Raw genomic sequence first — 21,663 nt, 5'->3', positions numbered from 1 at the left:
TACAACCCCTTTAAAGAGGAAGTAAACCCTTGATTCAAAAACAAAAAAATCCTGCTAGACAAAGGCATAATCAGCTAGTATGCATAGCATACTAGCTGATTATGTTTTACTTACCTCCAATCGAAGCTCCCGCAGCCGTCCACATCTCCCTCTCTGGCCACGACATGTTGTCCCAGAGTGACTTCCGGGTCTCGCGGCTCCAGCGCTGTGATTGACCAGAGCCGCGATGACGTCACTCCCATGCTTGCCCGCGATAACGGCACAGTACAACTGAAGCACCAGGACATAGTGCCGTTGCTTCAGTTGGCTTAGGTGCGCATGTGCCGCATGACGTCGGCACATGTAAATACAGGGATATCTCTTAAATCGTGCAGGTTTAGGAGATATTCTTTTTAGCTACAGGTAAGTCTTTACCTGTAACATTAAGTTGTAAACAAGGGTTTACAACCACTTTAATGCTTGGCTATGTATGTTTGTTTGAAATCACCACTGTCTCAACCTTCTGGCAGATATTTTTGCCTACCTGAAAACATCATCGCAATGCCAATCCCTTTTTTTCCCCCATGTAAATCCTTCAAAGTTTTTAGTTCAATATATTATTTCGGAAGCTGAAATATCTTTTTACCGAAGTGAATCGGAAAAAACTTGTACAAGCACTCATTCTTTCTAGGTTGGATTATTCAAATGTTTTCTTATTAAATCTCCCAAAGAAATGGATTGCTAAGTTGCAGTTAGTTCAAAACCATGCCGCTCGCCTGATCAAAGGACTGAATCACAGAGAACATGTTACAAGCTCCCTTTGAGAGCTTCAATGGCTACCCATTGCCAAAAGGGCTGAATTCAAGGCCCTCTGCCTTGTTTTTAAGGCATATTGGAGTCAAGGTCCGATCTATTTATCGAATATAGTTTCCCACTATACCCCAAAAAGATCTTTACGGTCAGCGAATCAAAACCGTCTTATGCCGAAACCTTATAATTTTGCGGCAGCTGTTGGAAAAACTCTCCAAGTCTTTGGTGTATTCCTATGGAATAATCTTCCTGAGAGTATGCGGAAAATTAACTCACTAACTCATTTTCGCAAGGTACTGAAGACTCACTTACTTTCCAATGTATATGAATAAGGAACATGTGCTATTTACTACTAACCAGCTCATCAGCCTGCCCTGACTTGCTGCTGCCTATTTAAATGTGGACTGGTATTCTGCTTTTTCAACTTTTCTTTTTTTTTTATTTCATTTTTTTTCCCCTCTGTTTAGATGATCCTTATGTTATTTCAGTTGTTATTTATTACTAATCTATTCTGTATGTGATATCTGCTATGCTTATTTTTTTCATTATCAGTATATGTATTTGGTCTGTTTAGCGCTTAGGCGCAGTTCTTGAACTGTATTTGGCGCTTAACAATAACAAATAATAAAATCAAATCAAATAAAGCATTTTAATATGCAGACAGACATTAAGTACACTAATTTGATTGAAAATGGTTATATAATATTTATGAATATATACAATAGTGAAATAATTTTTTTCTCATTTTTCTGGAATTTGTTTTCGGAACTGTACCCAAGGAAAACAGAAAACTGTCACCCAAATCAAACCATATGTGTGGTTTTGTACAATGGTCAGATGTTGGGTTACATGTCAGTGTGATATATATGCCAGGATAACATATTCAGAAGACCAAGTGGGTAAAATTATCCTCTGCATTACCAATGCAATAGGTTCACTTTAATACCAGTCTCTGCAGCAAATTATGCTCACCTTCCATTATGTCCTTCGTCAGTGCATTTACAGCTGGTAGAGTAAAGAAATACCCATTACTTTCAAGTGTGCAATTGGCTACTCAGGCACCAATGCTGTCACTTAAAGACATAAATAATGTCCCCAATCTTGTTTCAACTTTAAATAGGAGTGACTTGTAGCCTTTAAAGAGTTTTTTCAACCTAATTTTGGAGAAAGCAAAGGGAAGATAAATATAAACTACTTTAGGGGCCAGCTTTAAAGTGAATCTGTTGCTTTTCCTGTATGATCATAGTACTGGTTCACTATAAATGTCTTGTAACTTGTCCATATGTTCACTTTAAATGTCTTGTAACTTGTCCGTATGTTCTAATTTGTTACCCTTGGTTAAGGAAAATATTAACCCAACACCTCACAGTCTGTAGAATGCTCAAACGATATGTGCACACTGCACAGTAAACAGATGTTGGTTTTAAAAAAAAAAATGTGTAGCGTGTTCAGTTTTCTTTTCTTTTTTTTATTTTTACAATATGATTGTGTCAGAATGTATGTAGTTATATTATAAATGAACTATGTGGAATACCTTAACATGTTTTTTTGGGGTTATCTATACTTTTCAATTTCCACAATCAGCAACCATGTGTTACATTTTAGCCTTATTTAATGAGTTTTCTGTGCACCATTTGTACATTTGTAATAGGACAGAATGAAGATAAAATAAAAGTAAACAAACATAAAGGTCAAGCTGTGGGCACTCTATTAAAAGTAGGAGTTCTGATTGAATCCATTTGTTCCAACTATGCTACTGGGCATCCTTTGTGTGCTCCATTCAATTTATCTGGCATTTATATGGCATTATCTGTCAAAAGAGTAGATAGGCCACGGCCCAGAGGAAAAAAAATGTATTTCATAATGTCCTACATATACTGTACTCTATAACTGTTAACTGTACAATGGAACAAAGGTATTTTCCTATGATTATTTGTAGCACTTCCGGATAACAATGCAGTATTCTGAAGTTACAGTGAAATGCTTTTGTTTCTAACTGCAGAATAGCTGATTTGAGATAAAATGTGTGTTATATACATTTATTAAAATCAACTCCATGCAGTTGACTTAATAAAGAAGTAGAATAGGATTACCTTGCAAAGTGTATTTTAATATTTAAAGTTTTTATTGAAGATTTTCCAATACAATGTCAAAAAAGAACAGTGGTACATGAACAAGTAAAACGATCAAGCTATTCCAAACAGCTGCATTAAGTCCGGAGAGCAAATCTCCAGAATAACAATACAAAAACCATCTAGCAGTTCAGCCCCCCTAAATTAAACAAGCAGTGGAGGGTGATTTAAGCGTGTGACTGTTCCAAAGGCGTACTAGCAACTACCGCAATGCCGCGCAGCACCCCTAACCCCCCCGCTCCCGGGACGCCCCTAATAGGGATCACGCTGCATCCTGAGAACCGGGGCCCCAGGCTCCACGCCGCCACAGACCAGCAGCCGCCAAAACGCCCTTTTGATAAAGCTTTCCCATTCCGGATCAATCAGTAACGATTGGAGCTTAGAGCATAACATTGTAAGGAACCAGATCGCAGTTCAGAACACCAAGAGAGGTGTCAGAGAGGGAAGAGAGAGAGAAACGTGGGAGAGAGAGAGAGGGAGAAAAAGGACAGAGAGACACAATCAGACAGAGAGTGGAGTGGTCTCGCTACCAGGCGGCATCCCAGGAATGAGCGAAACATTGCAATAGGTAGCCCAGGGTTCCCAAATAGACCAAAATGTTTCCACCTGATCCTCCCACTTAGCTACGATTTGTTCCTGGGACATGATCCAAGATACCTTTCTCTTAAACATCAGGAAGGAAACTGAGGTTTTCTTCCAGGATTTGGCAATGGTCATTTTGGCCCCCAATAAAATAAAAATGCTTAAAATCCGGGAGTGTTTAGGAAGGCCTGGGATGCAAAGTGTATTTTAATTCATGTTAGTGAATGATGTGAAGCTAAGTGAAGTCAAGCATTGCAAAGAATAACCAATCATGTGGAAAAAGAATAAAAAAAAACGGAATTTTTGATTGTACATGATTAGATGATTGACATTAGCATGACTACATTCCATGCATTATTTTCATCATTGTACATTATTTGTTAATTTTTACATTTTAGCCTAGTGCATTCATTCCACTAAAATGATTGCACAGATCAGCTACACTTTAATAGCTGGATTCAGGTAGGGGCGCGCATCTTTAAGGCGGCGTAGCGTATGGCATTTACACTACGCCGCCGTAAGTTAGATAGGCAAGTGCTGTATTCACAAAGCACTTGCCTCCTAAGTTATGGTGGCGTAGCGTAAATAGGCTGCGTAAGCGCGCCTAATTCAAATGAGGATGTGGGGGGAGTGTTTTATGTATATTACTTGTGACCCGACGTGATTGAAGTTTTTTATGAGCAGCGCATGTGCCGTCTGTGCACATATCCCAGTGTGCATTGCTCCAAAGTACGCCGCAAGAACGTATTGTTTTCGACGTGAACGTAAATGACGTCCAGCCCCATTCACAGACGACTTACGCAAACAACGTAAAATTTTCAAATTTCGACGCGGGAACGACGGCCATACTTAACATTGACTAGTCCAGCTATTTGATGGAATAACTTTACGTCTGAAATCGCCTTACGTAAACGGCGTATCTTTACTGCGACGGGCGCACGTACGTTCGTGAATAGGCGTATCTAATCGTTTACATATTCTACGCCAAACTCAATGGAAGCGCCACCTAGCGGCCAGCCTAAATATTGCACCCTAAGATACAACGGCGCAGGCTGTCGTATCTTAGCTAGGTTTAAGTGTATCTCAGTTTGAGCATACACTTAAACTTAGGACGACGCAGATTCTGAGTTAGGTCGGCGTATCTACTGATACGCCAGCCTAACTCTCTCTGAATCTAGCTATAAGGCTGGGTTTACACTGCTGTGTGGAGCTGTTCACAGCAAGGGTTAAGTGTGTCCCTGTTCAACGTTTCACATACGATTTCTATCTGAATTTTTGGCTGAATTCGGACCTGAAACAGACTAGAAGATGCACAGTGTCACGGTGCTACTGGTGTGAGCCCTCAGGTGAGTAGGTGACACGGGATCCCCCAGTTAGTGGAATCTAAGGGCCAGCCAGTATTCTGCTAGGGACCCCCTCATGGGAGTTTGGACTAAGCTGCGTGCCGACCCCAGGTTATGGCCCCCAGGTTCACTCTGCTTGTGAGGAGAGTACCTGAAAAGACACTGCAGGCACAGATGGATAGATGGATGGAGCAAAAGAAAGGCCAGATAATGAGTCAAGGTCAGAGCAGGCAGCGAACAAACATAATCAGAAGAACTAGCCAAGACGGTGCACATGAGATCAGTCCACGAGAAATCAGGTAAGGAATGATTGCACAAAAGGACTCAGGAACAAGTGTTGCTCAAGCAACCAAACAAATTTAAACAGGGAGACACGTGGGAGGCTGGACAGGAAGTAGGAAGAAGAGAGGTATATTAACCATCAGACAGAGCCGGCAACACCCATAGCTGCTAAGTCAGTGCAGCAAGAGCAGAGCACAAGCTTGTGGAACCACGGGTGCCTACAGACCTACAGCAACAACAGGTAAAAAACACATATGCAACCAGTAAAACACAGATCAGCTCTGCAGCTGATCTGTGACAGAACCCCCCGCTTACGATGTTCAACCACACATCTAAGGGCTGGCTTGGAGGGAAATTTCCAATGAAAATTGGTCACCAATTTTTGAGGACTTTTTGCAAAAAACATCATGGAAGGACTAATATTTGAAAGGCAACATGGGAGTGGTGGAGGTTTCAGCCAGAGGGACGGAAAGAGGCAGTAGTACATTGGACACACATCATTTATAACACTGAGGCCCCGAAGCCAATACTTATCCAGCGTTTCAATCTAGATGCGGTGAGCATCTCTTCAACCATGGGAGGCCAAGAATGATGGGACTGGAGGATTTAGGCAGAATTAGAAAAGAAGCTTCAATGCAAAACCCCAATGTGTAATGCAATACGAGGGGTTTGAAACCAGATGGGGTCAATAGGCAAAAGGGAGCTATCTACTGCAGTCACGGAGGGGGGTATAGTCAGGATAACAAAGTGCAGCACTACCTCCGAAGGAGCTCCGGGTTTGTTTTGGGTAGCAGTAACGGAATGTCCACGACAGGTGTCTTTTCTGTGCTCTTTATTACCCAGCCAGGTAAAAACTGTAAAACTTGTGGTGAAAGGTAAAGTTGAAAGTAGAAAGAGAACAGCAGATTCAGGCGTAGTGATAGAGAAACAGTCCTGTTCCCGCGTGTAACACTTCTGAGTGGACATAGTGTACCTGGACAGGCCTCTCTCACTGACCTGGCAGCCAGAGTATGACTCGGAACTTAGAGGAAAAGTCTCTGCCACAGACCCCCCTTGCAATTGAGATAGCGGAGGTGATTCTCCTTAATAGACTTTGCCTGGATCTCCTTCAGATAATTTACAGGTTCCTGACTGATAGGTGACCAACGTCCATCCTTTCAGTAACTGGTTACCTTGATCCCCGGTTGACTGTCAAGACCCTATTGGATCGCCAGCCTCTCTTGGCTCTCCTCAGATGGACTCCCCACCGAACAGCTTTCTCAAGGGAACAATGCTTGGGATCTTCTTAATGATAGGGACCCAGTCAATCACTGGGGCCCAGCCATAGCTCAAATATTCCAGAACAACGTGGTCTCAGAACCAGGAATACTGCGTGTAACGTGCACCCCAGGACGGAAGGCCATTTTGCAGGGGGGCATTATGCAGTCACCCAGAAGGTGGGTGCCGCACTCGAAGAAAGACCCAAACCAATGGCGACTGTCTCATAAAATACCCTTCCCCAGCATGCACAGCAAGGAAAAACCCTCTCGATTGGCTGCTGGGGAAAAGCACCCAAACCTCAACTCCACTGCTGCCACCCATCGTCCTGGGGTGGGAATAGCACCCCATAAGCAATAGAATGAGCCCACAGCACAGCCAAGCTGAGACAGAAACCCAATTTGAACAGATTAACTGGATCAGAGCCAACTAACTCTCTGATCCCCCTCTAAATTTAAGCTAGCAGCGGTACCTTGAAGTAAGCATGCGCTACAAAAGGAAATGCTCAACTCGGAGGCCAAATATTGATCAATGAAATTCCAGGCTGCTCCAGAGTCCATGTATGCAGAGAGTTGATAAGGATTTTGAGCCTAATGGATAGACACGGGTAGGGTGAAATGAGAGAAGCTGACAGAATAAAAGGATCAGTCTAGATCACCTCCCTCAGAGTGACTTAGGTCCTGGAGTTTCCCAGGTGAGTTAGACAGTAGTTCAAAAGATGTCCTTTACCGCCATGGAACAAGCCCAAACCCATGCGACGGTGCGTTCCTCTGGAGTGAGGCGAGTTCACCCAAGCTGCATAGGTTCTTCCATGGTTAAAGAGGTTGGAGACGGAGAGGGTTCCATACGTTTTTGGAAAACCTGTGCTGGACGACGAGAAGGAGGATGACTGGATCTGGATCCCTCCAGGGCCCGTTCCTGGAAGCAAATGTCTATTTGGATGCTCAATACAATCAAATCATTAAGCGTGGTAGGAATGGTGCGTCCAGGGAGTTCATCCTTTACACACTCAGATAGGCCCTGCCAGAAAGTAGTGGTAAAAGCCTCATTATTCCATGTGAGTTTAGTGGCCAGCGTACGGAATTGAACTGTGTATTGGCCGACTGGCATTCCTTGCTGATGAAGATGAAGAAGGGCTCCAGCAGCAGAAGAGGCTCTGCCGGGCTCGTCAAAAGTTTTTCGGAATGCATCCAAAAATGCCTGGAGGTTGGAGGTGATAGGATCGTGTCATTCCCAGAGTGGGGAGGCCCAAACTAGGGCCTCACCAGAAAAGAGGGAGATGATATATACCAAAATGGTGGCTGGAAAGTTCAAAGTGGATGGAACACTGATTAATGAAGCCACAACAAGCCTTAGGGTCACCATAAAAATGAGGTGGTGGTGGTAAATTGATGTAGGGATTTGCAGGTGTTGCAGATAACGCAGGAGCAGATGAGGCAGAAACAGGGGCTGAAGAATTCGAGGTTACAGTGGCTTGCAGACGATCCAGGTGGGAGGTAAGATCCTGTAGAAACAGCATAACTTGCTCTTGATTTTCTTGCTGGAAGTTAAGTCTCTGACCTAGGTGTTGCATTTTAGCTTTGGCTGGTGACGGACTCTCCGATTAGCTTATGGCTTGAGCAAACTGTAACGGTGCTACTGGTGTGAGTCCACAGGCATACAGGTGACATGAGATCCTCCAGGGTGTGGAATGTAAGGGCCAGCCGGTATTCCACCAGGGACCCCCTCACAGGAGTTTGGACATAGCTGCATGCTCACCCCAGGTCCCGACCCCCAAGTTCACACTGCTCACGAGAATACCCGAAGAGACAGTGCAGGCACGGATGGATGGACGGAGCAAAAGGAGAGATGGACAAGCCAAGGTCAGGGTGGGTAGTGGACAAATGTTATCAGGAGAACTAGCACAAGAGATCAGACCATGAGAAGTCAGGTAAGGAATGATAACATTAAAGGGGCTCAGGAAGCTGCGGTGGCTCAACGCGATTGGCACTGCGCTGACAAGCCATTCACCTCTGCAGCTAGAGGTTCGGATCCCGGTCTCGGCTTCATGTGAATTGAGTTTGGTGGTCTCAGCCCGGCTCCCGGTGGGTGTGCTATGCAAGGTAAGCCTGTGCTTAGTACGCCCACCCCCTCCCACAAAAACCACCACACCTACACACGCACTCTAAATTGGGTTAACACACGCACTTTGACCACGCGGTCTCTAAAAGAGAGGCGAAGGACTAATGGGGCTGGTTGAGCTGGCTAATCCTCTCACTCCCTTATAGGGAGTCCCTCTGCCCCGTTGGGCTTCAAAGCGGAGCAGGTAGGGCGGGCTGTGTGGGAGGACCCCCTCACACACCCGCCATTGCCACCCGGGGCATGGAGAAAGGTGGCAGATTGCCTCTGGGGGAGGCCTGCCTACTCCCAACTCCTGCAGTCCGGCTCCTCTCTCGAGTACACGCACAAAATACACTTTAAGAAAAAAAAAAAAAAAAGGGGCTCAGGAACAAGTGTTGCTCAAGCAACCAGAACCTGGTCTGAGTGGAATTTAAATAGGGAGGGGCGGACTGACAACTCATGGGGCCCCCGGGCAATAGAAGATTATGGGGCCCCTCTGGCTTACAGATGGCCACCACGCCAGGAGGTAGTGCAGAGGCGGGCAGCTAAAATCTTGGGATATTCACATTAAAAGCATGTCATTTTCGGACATATCAGGGACAGATCTAAAAAAAACACAGATTTTTACATACTGTCCCTGGTTTTACTGAGCCTGGCAACCCGGATGGGGCCCCCTAGTGGCATGGGGCCCTCGGGCAGTGCCCGAGTGACTCAATGGTCAGTCCGCCCCTGATAGGGAGACACGTGGGAGGCTGGACAGGAAGTAGCAAGAAGAGAGGTGTATTAACCATCAGGTGAAGCCGGTGACACCCAAAGCTGCTAAGTCAGTGCAGCAAGAGCAGAGCACAAGCTTGTAGAACCACAGGTGCCATCAGACATGAAGTAGCAAATGATAAAAAATGTATGCAACCAGTAAGACACAGATCAGCTCCGCAGCTGATCTGTGACCATAGGCGTGCACACAGGGTGTCCCAGGTGTGCCCAGGCTCACCCTAATTACCCTGTGCTGCACAGATTCCCCCTGCTGCTTGGCTGCAGAGAAAGGGACTCAGGAATTTCTGTCCTCAGCCCTTTTCTCTGTCTCAAAAGTAAGATATCAGGGGTCTGTTTAGGCCCCTGATATTTCACCAAAGCCCCCCAATAGTGCTCATAAAAAATTGTAAAACAAAATAATAAAACATTATTGTAAAAAAAAATATTGTAAAAACATATAAAAAAAATAGAATTGTAAAAAGTAATAAAAAAAAAATAATAAAAATAAACTACTGACAGCAGTCCCTGCCCACTGACACCATCCACTGTTCTACTGACACGTCCATTGCCCTACTGCCATAAATGTGTGTGTGTATATATATATATATATACACACACATGTGTGTTTGAGCTTTGGGGTGCACACCCAAATGTAATAGGCTGCGCACACCTATGTCTGTGACACACAGGACTCCTGTGCAATTCGCTCTGCAGCCATCCCAGAGCTATGTGAACCTGCTCCATTCAGAGCTGGTCACAGTCTCCTGACATGCAAATTGGATGCAGGGAAAACCACATCCAATTCGCATTGTGTGAACCCAACCTAAATCATTCATTGTTCTGTGGTGTTCTCCGTTAAAAGATCAGTTCACAAGGAGCTGCGGTGGCTCAATGTGATTGGCACTGCGATGATAAGCCATTCACCTCTGCAGCTAGGGGTTCGGATACCGGTCTCGGCTACATGTGAATTGAGTTTGGTGGTCTCAGCCTGGCTCCCGGTGGGTGTGCTATGCGAGGTAAGCCTGCGCTTAGTATGCCCACCCCCTCCCAGAAAAACCACCACACTTACACGCACTCAAAATTGGGTTAACATGCACGCACTTTGACCACGCGGTCTCTAAAAAAAGAGAGGCGAAGGACTAACGGGGCTGGTTGAGCGGGCAAATCCTCTCACTCCCTTATAGTCCCTCTGCCCCGTTGGGCTTCAAAGCGGAGCAGGTAGGGTGGGCTGTGTGGGAGGACCCCCTCACACACCCGCCATTGCCACCCGGGGCATGGAGAAAGGTGGCAGATTGCCTCTGGGGGAGGCCTGCCTACTCCCAACTCCTGCAGTCCGGCACCTCTCTCGAGTACACGCACAAAATACACCTAAAAAAAAAAAGATCAGTTCACAAAAATTATCATATTAGTTAGTCTCTTTTGAAATACCTTCTGAATGAACGTAAAACAAAAATTAAATGGACAGTGATCAAATATTAATTGTGCACCGGCCCTTTCAATTTTTATGTTTCTTTTATGTACTTTCTTTGCTGTTTTCTATATATTTTTATATGTATATAATGATAAACCAATCAATGGAACCCATAAACTGGAGGTGCTGGTTTTGGTCATGGAGCAGGGAGGGCTCAAGCAAACACTACTGAGTCATTAACCCTCCTGGCGGTGTTCCCGAGTCTGACTCGGGGTTAGATTTCTGTGCTGCGATCGGTAATCCCAGGGCAGACTCGGGCTTGCCTCGCTGGATCCACAGACTGTGTTTACTTACCTTGTCCATGGATCCAGCGATGCCACCGTGCTGTGTGAGCGAGCGAGACCTCGCTCGATTCACACAGCATCCTCCTGTGCCGCCGATCTCCGTTCCCTGCGATGTTACGACGCACGGGAGCGGAGAACGGTGCCAAATTCAAAAACGTAAACAAACACAATACATACAATATACTGTAATCTTATAGATTACAGTACTGTATGTAAAAAATACACACCCCCCTTGTCCCTAGTGGTCTGCCCAGTGTCCTGCATGTTATTTTATATAATAAAAACTGTTCTTTCTGCCTGCAAACTGTAGATTGTCCATAGCAACCAAAAGTGTCCCTTTATGTCAAAAATGGTTTTAGAGCAGCTAGAAAACAGCGATAATAAATTATAATCACTTGCAGAATTGTGCGATAGCGATTTGTGGGGAAATTCGTCATAAAAAAATAAAAGTAATGACAGCGACAATTCTGCACTGAGCAAATTTCAGTGATTTTGAGTTGATTAAATTATTGAATAATTTTTATTATAATTATATTATTATTTGTTAAAATTATTTATAATTATTTATTATATTATAATTTTGTTTTAAAAAAAATGTCATACCCGGGATCCCTACAATACTCTTGTTTGGTCAGATTTAAGTGAGTTATTCCTAAAAATTACAGGCCTACAGTATAAAACGCCAAATTTCCTTGCAAATAATGGTACCGCTTTCAGCACCTTTTTTCTGAAAGAATCATACCGCCAGGGAGGTTAATTGCAGGCCAACTAGTGAGTGTGGCAAGTGCAATCTCTGTTCACCCAGATGGGATACCAGCAAACACAAGAGTAGCAGCATCAAGGGGCTGTTGCAAAATGAAGGAAAAACGTTCTGGACAGCCGCACTCCAAAAATAAATTGCTTTTATTTAAAAAAAAAAAAAAAACACACATAAAGCATGCCACAGCAGACTGGGTAAAAAGCTGATGCGTTTCACACCAAACTTTAGTGCTTATTCATAGCTTACAACATAGAAAGTGGATGTCCAGTATATATACAACTATAGGTCACATGACAAAAAGGATAGCAGCTGGGAACCCAATCAACAATCCAATTAGCAAGTTACCAATTAGTATCTGATGCAAACCTAGACAAATCCAGATTGCGTTGTTGAGAGAGCAAACACACCTATGTAAAATTTAATTTGAAGTTTAAAAAGACCACAAAACACATATAGTTATTCTCATTCCAGAAATAGTCCTAAGAATGATAAAAACAGATTGAGTGAATCAAAAATAAAAATAATGCTAAAGTCCCTATGTATATAATACATCTATGAACAATACATGTATAAAGGATTGCAGATACAAAATCCCTTTGATTGTATAGTGTATGGTGATAAAAATAATGAAGATGTTTAAACATATGTGAATACAGAACAAGCATAAAAAAATAATTAATGAAAAAGTAAAAAAATATATTCAGGGGACATATGTCCCAATGACTGAGTATATTTATATGTGTATGAGTGTAAATAGTGAGTGAAAAAGATTGAGAATCCAAAGAGGATCTCTATCGAAAATCTGTGTGGGTGAATGTATAACCCATGCTTACATAAATTTAGAAGATATGTATATGAGATGATGTAAAAAATATAATAATAAATTATGTCCGAAAACATGTATTATATGAATTACAATTCTCTACGTAAATAAAGTGAGTGAAAGTTATGTAAAAATAAGTATAATGTGAAGTTGATAAATATAGATAAAATAACGAGAGTGTTGAACCCAGAATAGATATAAAATATAAATCAACTATGACATGTGTTATATTTGGACTAGTCATTTGGACTAAAATGGCCCAAACAAGGAAGTTCATCAGAATGCGCATGATGGCCACAATGCATAGAGCGTTAAGAATACAAATGTTAATATTGATGTATGAGTATGTATGTAAATATAGATATAGATATATGAAAAAACATGTATATATATATTATATACATTGGTTCTGAGCATGCGTATTTGCACTTTGTACAAAAGTACGATGGCTTGCTGTACACACGGTCGGACTAGGCACCATCGGACTTTTGTTGTCGTAAAGTTTGTCCGTTTGCAGACCGAACTTTTTGTCCGATGAAACCCGAAAAAGTTGGTCTGATGGAGCGTACACACGATCGGACAAATTTGAAAACTTGTTAATTTTGAAGTTTGTTGGCCGAAAGTCTGACCGTGTGTACGGGCCTTAACTCTATAACAAAACATGCTTTGGGCTTGGACTACGATTTGCATATTTATATCGCCCGATTAGGGAAGTGAATTGGATAAAGTACGATCGAAAGCCAAGGGACCATTAAATGCAGCCAAAACCTGTGCACATGAAGCATTGCTCGTGTGTCAGTGAGAGCTCTCAACCATGTGGATGGATCGGTCTAGGTTGCTATATTCAATATATATATATATATATATATATATATATATATATGCGAGTATCTAGATGTAACCCATGCAAGCCTGTAAAGCCCATACATCAAACCCAAAACCCCCTTTGTTACTGATATCACTAGATGGCTATGTGTAGCAGGATATGAAAATCGTCATATAGATATTGGGTAGTTAAAAGCACATAATGCACAGTGTCTGAAAAACAGCATAAACATGTCACATATAATACTAAAATTAACACTAAAATGCTACGGAAAATACGCACACCTAGATAGGTGTGTTTAGGGTCTCCACCCTGTGTCCAGTAATACCCCTCTGATAGGTTTTCATTTCAAATCCTTTCTTTGCAAATGATCATAAGAGCTCTAGAAGAGAAAGGGTAAATCTAACTTAGATATTGGAGACAGGGTGCATGACCCGAAGTAAGCAGACCCTCCATACACAATGCAATATTGTGTATCACACCTGCATGGACGAGATGCATCTATCTTGGCAGGTGTAGGCACCCGTCCAAAAATCAAATAAGACCACACACACCAACATACAAACGGTTTGGCACGATAAACATGTAAAAGGTACCAATACGCTCACAGCCGTGAGCAGACCCTAGGTTCAGTCCTAACATCAAGCTGGACCGCGATACTGCAATATGGACTGACCTGTAATTGTGTAGAGTAAGGAAAAAAACAAAAAACAAAATTTAAATTTAAATAAAATAAAAATTTTAATTTAGATAAAATAGGATAAGGTAGAATAAGATAAATAATAAGATGAAACGGTACAACCACATCACCATATTAATCATAATAATGGGATACTTCCTATTCAAAATTAAGTCATTGGCTCCCGCTGCTGTCAATCAAATCCAATGACGCAGCCGCCGGGGGGGGCCGAGTCATACGCTCGGCATCTACAGACGCCGACTGTATGACACGGGAGCACGCCTGCAAGCCAACCCCCTTGGGAGAGAGCTTCCCAGAGGGGGTTAGCAATTGCGGGGAGGAGCTGAGACAGCCGCCGAGGGACCCCAGAACAGGAGGATCGGGACTACTCTGTGCAAAACAAACTGCACAGTGGAGGTAAGTATGATATGTTCTTTTTTTTAAAAAAATTAAATAAACCTTTACAACCCCTTTAACTATAACTCATTTACATTTGAAGAAAATAAACACATTTTCCATTATTAATACACCTAAAGAACAGTGGATACTAACATCAATTTGTACATTAATTATTTAAAAGAGATACTACCAGTTCATAGTCATCCTATTTTAATCTTTATGGGTTTTTCCTAGAGCAAACCAGACATTTTATAGTGAATTTATTAAGGGAAAACAGGCTGTGCTCTTTGTCAGTGTGGCTGCTCCAAATCTTAGTAAATGAGATGCAGCTTCTCTTTGCAAAGAATACCCAATGACGTGCAAGAAAAAAAAATCAAAAACATTTTTTGCATGCACATGATTGGATGATGGAAGTCAGCGGAATTTCCCTTTAGTTTATCAAGCCCTGGAGCAACTGCACTTGCGAAGTGCATAGTCTTCATAGCCACTTCATATCTAGGGATGAGGAAATAGACAGGTTCTGTGCATTGGAAGTTTGGTGAACTCATCAGTAAGTTCACAGATGCTAAGCTTGTCTGCAAACACTGTAAAAGTTTATCGGAGGAAACTTTTTTAAGGATAATAGACAATTCTATTGCTGAAAAAAGTGCATGGGTAGCTGAGCACTGCCACATAGGACATGCATCAATATAAAAAATAATTAAAAAATATTGTTTAGGGAAAACAGTCTTTTCATGTGGCTTAAAGAGCAATACTATATAAAATGGTTATAAAAAAAAAAAAAATTGAGGAAAATTAATAATGCATATACAGTACCTTTGCTACACAAACTATAGTGTAGCTAAATGCTATTAAAAATGACTTTTTTTTTTAATCTGCAGTTTTCTGAAAAAATTCAATGAATATGGCAACCCGGAGGACACAGAAATGTTGTTTGCTGCTTGTGTAGTTGGCTCACTGATTCCGCAGAAGTCTGCAAGATACAAGTCAGATTTTTGGGTTAATCACATCTAAAGGGATTTAGACCTTGCAATTTTTATCCTTGAAAGCCTGCATGTGCAACAAAAAGTAAGAATCTGAAACAAAGTTTGCTAAAATCCTTGCAATGTACATTGATCAACCCGGAGGAGGGAGGGGGGTTACCTCAACAGAAGGGGAGTTGCTTATTAAAGGATAGGTTCTCTTCTAGTAACATGTTACATATAGCATCCGCATTTAGGGTGTAACTCATGTAATTACTTACTATGCAGCAGCCCCACACTCCCTGAGCACCCCTGTTATAGCAAGTGTTGGATCCTCTCCCCTGCAGCCTCTATCACATTTTTATAAATTAGAGATGTGTGAATGAATATACAGTACAACACATGCTTGTAGTTTTCAATGGGGAGTGTCCTAATAGCCTATTCACTTGTCCTGCAGCTCTGAAACATACAGCCTGTACAGAGGTATGGGCACAGAGCTGTAGGAAGAGAATGCAGAAGCCCGACATTTCACTTGCGATCCACTGAACGTAGGTGCAATGCTCTGCAGGCTCCTGAGAAAAAAATAGTAAATGCACATTTCCCCTAATCGTCTTTCAGGACAGCCACCTGAGAGACCTTGGCTCCTCCCCTCTGTTGGAAACACCGCGCCAGCCCATAAATTTCCTCCTCCCCTGCTGGTCCTCAGTTATTTGTGTTTCCTCCAGAGGGGAGACACCATAGGAACAAGCCAGGAGAGCCAAGGGAGGCTCAGGCAAGACGGTCCTAAAAGGGAGCAGGGGCTCTCTGGACAAAAGAGACAGGTACTAACCTGAAAGACAGCCACCCTCACATCCCTGAGCGCAGGTGTAAGTCGGGGGGGCTCCGGTTTTTGTATGCACCGAGTGCGGTGTGAGGAGGTACAGCCAGCGTCCTAGACCAGCGTGTGTGGCTGCCGGAGGAATGGGGATTCCAGACGCGCAAGCCACGCTGTGTACTAGGACCGCTCGGAGCCGATGGCGGGTGACGTCATTCAGGCACGGGGGCGGGTACTTCCGGGTTCGCGGCTTCCGGTTCCGGGCGCGAAACTCAAAAACGGAGCCAGGCAATGGCTGGAGGGAGCTGCATAGACGCTGTAGAGACAGCACACGCGGCGCTGGTGACACAGACATGTCGGAAGCAGAGGGGAAAGATGTTGCTCCAGCAGAGACCAGCTCCAGCCACAGCAAGGTAAGGGGAACCTAGGGTGGATTTCCCCTCTCCTAAAAAATAGCCTACCATCCCTCTACACCCCCCAGGGTAATAGGGAGGGGGAGGTGGGTTAACCCCTCAGTGTCAGAGGGTGATTCATAGGGCCCCTAGTGTGGTAAGCCCATATGAAGACACTGCGCACCTGCCGTGAGCAGGGGGACGGCTACGGTACTAATCATGGGGTATATATTTTCGCTTGTGTCTTTCAGAAAACTGACAAAGACAAGAATACCCACAGTACAAAGAAAAGATGTCCATCCTGTAAAGTCACACTTAGGGAGTCATGGAAAAAGGCTATTTGTAGCGACTGTATTGATAAGTTAGTACAGGAGCACACTGCGAAACAAAGTGATTTGGCATCATCAGTTAAAGAACTTTCTAATACCTTTGGGTCATTCAAAACATTTTTTGAAAACTTCCAGATCCCGCAGCTTCAGTCAGCTCCTCCTGTACAGGCAACAACATTAGTCCCGGGAGTAAGACCTTCCACTAGTGCAGGCCCTTCAAGAGTTCCTAGTGAGGAGCTAGAAGAGGAACCTGACAGCGCAGTGTCCAGTTCACAGGAATCAGAGGAGGAGGCTCGGGAAGGTGATTCCAGGAAGCCCTCCCGCTACAAGCTCTCCTTGGAGGATGTAGACCACTTATTGGAAGCTATTTATGCCACTCTGGGTATTCAAACAGAGAAAAAAACATTATCATTGCATGACCAAATGTATGAGGGTTTAGGTGACCAGGAAAGTAAAAATTTCCCAGTCCATGATGTCTTGATCGAAGCAATTAAAAAAGAATGGCAGGAACCAGAAAGGAAACCATTCTTTTCCAAAGCTTTGAAAAGACGATTTCCATTTTCGGATGACCCATCCTCAATTTGGAATAAAACGCCAAAGCTGGATGCTGCCTTTTCTCAAGTTTCAAGGCACACAGACCTAGCTTTTGAGGACATGGGCATTCTATCCGAACCAATGGATAAGAAAATGGATTCATTACTAAAAAAGTCCTGGGACTCCACGCTGGGTAGTTTAAAACCAGCAATGGCAGTCACCGTGGTAGCCAGGAACATGGAATTTTGGCTGAACCAGATTCAGGAGCACATTGAGGAGGAGACGGCAAAAGACCAAATCCTAGCCTCATTTCCCACATTGTTGAGAGGCATAGCTTATATTGCAGACGCCTCAGCTGAACTGGTACGGATGGCAGCTAGATCGTCTGCATTAGCTAACTCAACCAGGAGGGCCTTATGGTTAAAGACGTGGCAGGGGGACTGCGCGTCTAAAACCAAATTATGCGGCATCCCATTCACAGGGGACCTGCTCTTTGGGCCGGGATTAGAAAAAGTGCTGGACCGTACAGCGGACAAGAAAAAAGCGTTTCCGCTGAAACGCAAAGCACCCTGGAGTCAGCCACAGCAGACCAAAAAGAGACAGAACAAATTTAATTGGGTACCTAAAGGCCCCCGCTTCACACCCAAGGTAGACAATCAGAAAAGACCCTGGGCCCAGAGAGGGAAAGGCAAAGCAGGAGCTATTTTTCGTGCTCCTGAACAAGCCTATGATAAGAAATGACAGATTGCTCACAGTGGGAGGAAGACTGGGGGACTTCCTCCCTCAGTGGGAAAAGGTGACTTCCAATCGATTCATATTGAGGATCATAAAGGAAGGTTATCATCTAGAATTCTCCAGAACACCCCCAAAAAAGTTTTATTTAACAAAACTTCCGAAGGACAGAAGAAAGGCCGAAGGGTTAATGAGAGCCCTGGAGGATCTCAAGAAACAAGAGGTAGTAGTGGAGGTCCCCAAAAAAGAAAGGGGACTTGGGTTCTACTCCCACATTTTTGGAGTACTAAAACCCACGGGGAAGGTCAGACCAATCTTAAACCTAAAACCCCTCAACCTATCCATAACCTACAAGAGGTTCAGAATGGACTCAATTTACTCAGTGAAAGCCCTACTACCTCCAAACTGTTTCCTGGTCTCCTTAGATCTAAAGGACGCCTACTTACACGTTCCAATACACAGGGACCACCAACAGTTCCTGAGATTGGCGATAGAGACGGGAAACAGAACCTTACATTTACAATTCCAGGCCTTACCCTTCGGCCTCTCTTCCTCACCCAGAATCTTCACCAAGATTCTGGCGGAAGCCCTGGCACCCTTGCGAGTCCAAGGCATTTCCATCATTGCATATCTGGACGATCTGCTGCTGTTCGCAGAAACCCCAGAGAGGTTGCAAAAGAACCTCGAGACCACACAGATCTTTTTGAAAGATCTAGGGTGGTTAATAAATGTGGAAAAGTCAAATCTAAAGCCCACACAACAGATAACATACTTGGGGTACGTGATAGACTATGTACAGCAAAGGATTTTTCTACCCAAAGAGAAGATAGAAAAGATCCAAAAAGAAACAAAGGCAATTCAGGTGAATTCACCATGTACCATCAGACAGATCATGTCAACACTGGGGCTGCTAACTTTGGCAATCCCAGCTGTTCAATGGGCAGCCTTACATTTCCGACCACTGCAAATGTTCCTTCTAGAGGTTTGGGACCACAGGCAGGAGTCCTTAGACACCCAGGTTCGAATACCGACACAGGTAAAAAGAACCCTTTGGTGGTGGAGGACGGTGGAAAACTTGACCATAGGTCGGCTGTGGACACTTCCCATTTCCCAAATCCTTACCACGGACGCAAGTGGGATAGGATGGGGAGCACATCTAGGCTCCCAAGTAACCCAAGGGATTTGGAAAGGGGAAGAGAGGAGGAGATCCTCCAATTGGAAAGAGTTGAAGGCAGTGGGGCTTGCACTTCAATTCTTCCAGGGACAACTGAAGGGACATCATGTTCAAATAAGATCCGACAACGCTTCAGTTATTGCCTATGTAAACAAGCAGGGTGGAACAAGGAGCGGAACCCTGTGGGCATTAGCGAAAGAAATCCTGACATGGGGAGAAAGGAATATTCTCTCGCTATCAGCAATCCACCTAAAAGGGGATTTAAACACAGTAGCGGATTTCCTCAGCAGAATTCAGCTGAAGGAAAGCGACTGGGAACTAAATCAGGAGGTGTTCAGGCAGATCACACAAAAATGGGGAACACCTCAAGTGGATTTATTCGCATCCAAGAAGAACAAAAAGGTCAAGACCTTCTTCTCACTAAACAGAGAGGACGGAGCAATAGGAGTGGATGCTTTAGCACAAAGGTGGACTTTCAGGACATGTTATGCCTTTCCTCCACCCGTATTAATTCCACAAGTGTTACGGAAACTGCGTGCAGAGAACACCAACCTGATTCTCATAGCACCTCACTGGCCCAGGAGACCATGGTTCTCTATACTGAAAGAGCTAGCTATAGAACCCCCCTGGTTTTTGCCAGTCCAGGAGGATCTACTCTCCCAAGGCCCAGTATACTGCCCCCAAGTGGAAAAGTGGAACTTGGCCGCATGGTTTCTGAGGAGCAACTGCTGAAAGCAAAGGGTTTCTCAAACCACTTAATTGCGACTCTACTGAAAAGTAGAAAGTTAGAGACACGCAAAATTTATGAAAAGGTATGGAAGTGCTTTGGCAGATGGTGCACAGAAAACTCCTTTAATACACAGAGTTCAGTGGCCGTCCTAGAATTTTTACAAAAGGGAGTAGAAAAAGGACTAAGCCTTAGTACGCTAAAAGGTCAAGTATCCGCACTGTCAGTGTTCCTAGAGGAAAGGCTAGCATCTGACCCATGGATAGTCAGATTCTTCAGATCCTTGAGCCGACAGAGACCTATTCAAACCTCGGTCTTCCCGAAATGGGACCTGTCCTTGGTACTACAAGCTTTGACAGCCAAACCTTTTGAGCCTTTGGAAGATTGCAATCTAAAGACGCTGACACTAAAAGCAGTCTTTTTGGTGGCAATCACCACTGCAAGACGGGTCTGTGAGTTAGAGGCCCTATCGATCAGACCCCCCTTTTTTCAGATCTTCGCAGATCGTATAATTTTTAAGTTGGATCCGGGATTCCTGCCTAAAGTAATCTCAAGGTTCCATAGAGAACAAGAAATTATATTACCTTCATTTTGTCCGAACCCTTCCAGAGAACAGGAAGTGAAATTCCATAGCTTAGACGTCAGGAGATGCGTCTTGCATTATTTAGAAGTGACTAAAACTTTAAGGAAAACGGACTCTTTATTTATTTTGCATTCTGGAGCTAGACAAGGACATAGAGCTACCAGGCGCACTATAGCTAGATGGTTAAAAGAAGCCATTGAAAAAGCTTACAGTTTAGGAGGCATACCGATCCCAGAGGGTATCAAAGCGCACTCCACAAGGTCTATGGCAGCCTCACAGGCAGAGAGAGCTGGAGCAACGCCGGAGCAGATCTGTAAAGCGGCGACATGGTCCAGTTTTGCCACCTTCGTAAGACACTATAGGGTGGATCTTTGGTCAGCTAAGGATCAGACCTTTGGACGTAAGGTCTTACAAGCTGTGGTCCCGCCCTAGGGTAAGTGCTCGGTTATCCTCTCAGGTGGCTGTCCTGAAAGACGATTAAGGGAAAAACGAAGTTACTTACTGGTAACGTTCTTTCCCGTAGTCTTTCAGGACAGCCGGGTAACCCACCCAAAGGTATGTATAAGATTTCCTTACAGGAATTGTGATATGGTTAACGATGTGTATCATGTTTTCTTGTGTCTCCCCAGCAACTGGAGGTGCTCTAAAATAACTGAGGACCAGCAGGGGAGGAGGAAATTTATGGGCTGGCGCGGTGTTTCCAACAGAGGGGAGGAGCCAAGGTCTCTCAGGTGGCTGTCCTGAAAGACTACGGGAAAGAACGTTACCAGTAAGTAACTTCGTTTTTTTTTACCTCCAAAAATATGTGCATTTATTATTTGTTTAAGGTGAACTTAGCCTTTAAATAGAGCAAGGTAAAACAATCAGTATGATAGCCTGATGTTAATACTGGCCCAGCGCAACAATGGGATTTGACTTATGCGATTTTGGTGTCAA

The sequence above is a fragment of the Rana temporaria genome, chromosome 1 (genome assembly GCF_905171775.1).
Source record: "Rana temporaria chromosome 1, aRanTem1.1, whole genome shotgun sequence".
NCBI lineage: Eukaryota > Metazoa > Chordata > Amphibia > Anura > Ranidae > Rana > Rana temporaria.
The sequence above is the reverse complement of the archived record's forward strand: the minus strand, read 5'-3'. Positions refer to the sequence as shown.